Here is a 3,969-nt window from a genome sequence, read left to right as displayed (position 1 = left end):
GGGGGGGGGGCAATGAAAAAAAAAGAACTATATCAGGGTATCTTCACTTGCATCCTGGGGGAAACACCCCTGAAATACCTGGGGTTACCCATTTCCAACAAGAGAATTAGAAACAAAATGTGGAAGAATGTCACTGAAAAAATTGAGAAAAGATGTGCCTGCTGGCAGGATAGACTACTAAATATTGCAGGAAGAGTCACTCCGGTGCAATCCTGCTTGTCCAACATCCCTATATACATGATGTCCTTTTATCTCCTGCCAGCTACAGTCAGGAAAAGGTAGATTTTTATAGAGCTAGGATGGTGTGGCAATCAGAGGAAGACAAAAAGAAAAACCATTTGGTAAACTGGAAAACCTGTTGTCTTCCAAAACAACAGGGAGGCCTGGGAATTATCAATATTGAAATGTTTAATGTTGCTTTATTGGCTAAATGGCTGTGGGAACTTGAGAACGATGAGGGTTTTTGGCAGGGAATTGTTAATAGAAAATATGTTGGGGACAAATGTCTCTCTGGGATTAAACATAAAAATGGGGATTTCCAATTCTGGTCTGATCTCTTGAAAAATAGAAAATATTTCTATCCACATGTTAAAAAAAATTGGGGGATGGCAGAAACACCAGGTTTTGGGAAGACTGGTGGGTTGGTGATAAATCCCTCAAAGAAGCTTACCCCTCTCTGTTTTTTATTAGCAATGATCAAGGGATCACAGTTAGAGAAGCAATTGATAAAGGATGGGGTGGCTTTACCTTCAGAAGAGCTCTGTATGGGGATACTAAGCTGTTCTGGAATAGTATGAGAGCAAGATGTGAGGAAGTTTTGATGCATGGGGGGAGGGATAAACCCATGTGGATGTTGACTTCTGACAGAAAATTCACTGTCAAATCACTATATAGGTTTCTGATCAAGTCTGACATAGGATTCCCTAGGAAGTTTCTGTGGAAGACTAAAGTTCCTACGAAGATTAGATTCTTTCTTTGGCTACTAGCAAGAAAAAGTATACTCACTAGAGACAATTTGTTGAAGAGGGGCTGGAAAGGAGATAAAAATTGTGTATTTTGTGGCAAAGATGAAACGATAGATCATCTGTTTTTTTCTTGCTTAGTAGCAAAAATCATCTGGGCTCTAGTGAGATGTGCATTTGATTGAGATGTACACCTGGAGACCTTAATGAGTGCTTCGGAACATGGTTGAAATTTTTCCAGAAAGATAGCAAGAAACTTATATTGGTTGGCGTTTCAGCGCTGCTGTGGGCAATTTGGCGATGTAGAAATAACATTGTGTTTGATAGAAAAATGATTTTTGACCCAATGGGTATTGTAAAAATGATGTGTGGATGGATTTCTGACTGAGCTGTTTTGCAGAAAAAGGTACCTAGGGGAAAGAATGTTGATGCTGGGAGCAAAACTAATCGTGCAAGTAGCAACTAATGTCTACAAAGCCGCGCAAGGCTGGCATTTTGGAGTTCTTCGAATCCAGCAGTAATGAGGATGGGGGAAGACTTCTCCTTTTGTTGCTTAGACGAAGTGGAGCGACGTGGAAGATCTGCGAAAGAGGCTCAACTTTTGTGCTTGCCTTGCTGTTGTGTTATATCCCTGTAGTTTTCTATTGCTTTGTTATGCTGAGAGACTTCTCTGAGTTGTAATAGGGCTAGATATTTCCAGTTGCGATCTCGAAGTACCCTGTTTGGATGCTTGGTTTGATGGTTTCTCTAATGGAAATCGGAGGGGAAACCCTCTGTTAATCAAAAAAATGTTTTCATTGATTTTTATTGGACTAACATATTAATTTAGTGTGTAGAGTCAGTTGTTGTTTTTTGGACTTTCCAGGATATAAAATTTTCAAATCCAAAAAGAAAAAAGAAAAGAAAAATAGGACGCTAGTTTTCAAGCCATAAGAGCCACTGGGTGAGAAGCTCAACTGGAGGGGGGGGCACAACCTCCACGCGCCACCCTTGGCATGAGCTCGAGGCGTGGGCATCGCCTCCACCGCATTTTGAAGCCCTAGCTCCATATGTACTAAAAATAACCCGGCGTAATTCAACCCTAATTTGTTCGCCGCTTCCACTTCCCAATCTTGGTTTTGGCCGTGTTCCGGCACCATGTCATAGGGAAAATTTGATCTTCATGAACCTCTCCATCACCCCTTGCTGCTCCTATGATGATCCAGGAGTAGTTAACCCTCAAGGTTGAGGGTTTGTACCAGTAGCTATGTGTTCACTTGCGGAGCTGAGTGTACTGCGCAGGGGGCTCAATTTTGGACAATTCTATGAAGAAAATATTAAGTAGAGGGTTTAGCTAGAAGAAAAAATAGTATTTTGCCCCCTCAAATGTTCAAATTTTGTGTCCCCTCCTCCCCCCAAGGAATTCTGGTGTAGCTCCGCCACTAATGTGTTCTATCTCTCTCCTTTGATCATGTAGGTGTCTGATCTTGATTGTGGACAGCTTTGTTAATGGAGTTAAACTATGTATTTATCCCCTCATATTATCTTTGACGTGAATTGAATCTTGCTCATGCCATCATTATGTTGGATTGAAACTTTGGGCAACCAATGAGATTATGATGCGGGTCTAGTACAATTTCCGGAGGTGCCTGTAGTGGCATTGGGGTGACTCTATGGATAACAGTTAGAGCTAAAGGTGTACTCCCTCCGTTTCAAATTACTTGTCGCACATATGGATGTATCTAGATGTATTTTAGTTCTAAATACATCCATTTCAACGACGAGTAATTTGGGACGGAGGGAGTATATTGCAAAAAAAAACACGAATCTTAGAGCAATCGACGGCCCATGTAGACAGGGGACGTCCAGTTAAGTGTGAAGTTGCATTTTCGATTGATGTGGTCATGTCAGTACTTTCCCGTGTTCTTAGCGTCGCCTTGAGCCATTACTTTCATGTGCTTCCAGCCACTTCTCAGCGCCATCTGCCCACCCAAGCACAACGACCCAATGGCTGGCGATTTGAAGGAGGTCATCATGAGGGGGGTGGATATTGGCATTGGAAAATCACTTCTATTATTTAGCAAGTGAAGCTGTAATATTGACCCCGGGGCATGATTTACTACTAGCGTGTTTTATTTATGTAGTATTGACCAAATGCCCATGCAATCAGCCATACATGCACTCACTGGCATGCAGGCGGCCATGCAGGCACACCCGCCCTGAGTGAGGAAGAGTGGACTAGGCAGTTCATGTCTGAGTGTACTCTACCTACGTCCTATTACAACACATGTTTCTTCACTATTCACGGTGCAATATATATAGTTGTCATATCTAGTGGCGCCTATACGGTCCTATCTTGATTCCATGTATCTACATGTATAATTCTTTCTGTATGTAGTTTAGTTTAAGGACTTGCCCGGCGAGCTCTTGGCTGCAACGCACAAAGAAAGCGAGATGCCCAGCTGTTGTGCGATGCGGCGTGCAAGGCGTGATGTTTTGTGTCATGTAGCACGTCCTGAGAATCGGCAAGAGGCATGTGATTATGAAGCCTGGCCAACAGGATGAGTGCCTTGTTGGGCGGCGCGGTCAGTCTACAATGGAACATCCCAAAAGTCTCTTCTCTCTTCGAATTCTAGGGCTTCGCTTGTTATAGCATGTGCTGGCAGCGACGAGATCTCATCTACTTTGGAACAACAAATCGATATTGTTGTGTAATAACTTTGTTCATTGTGACGGAGCCATCCTAAACGCGTGTAGTCCAAGTCCACCGAGAGCTTTCCAACGGACCAGAAATCATCTCGATTGGAACTCGTATGCTCAAGTAGTGAAGTTCTCCCTGAGACCAACTTTCAACCCGAGTTATGATGCATGCATTGCACCAACCACAATATGTCAAAATAAAGTGCATTGTTCATCATTTGATGGTGTTTCTCCAACAAAAGAATGCACCGATGTGCTGCCACACACACACACAAAAGATGTGTCGTGTAGGCACCAAATAAAAAGAATTGTGTGTGTGCACGCGTGT

Source organism: Triticum dicoccoides, chromosome 2B (assembly GCF_002162155.2).
Source record: "Triticum dicoccoides isolate Atlit2015 ecotype Zavitan chromosome 2B, WEW_v2.0, whole genome shotgun sequence".
Classification (NCBI taxonomy): domain Eukaryota; kingdom Viridiplantae; phylum Streptophyta; class Magnoliopsida; order Poales; family Poaceae; genus Triticum; species Triticum dicoccoides.
This window is presented reverse-complemented; position numbering follows the sequence as displayed.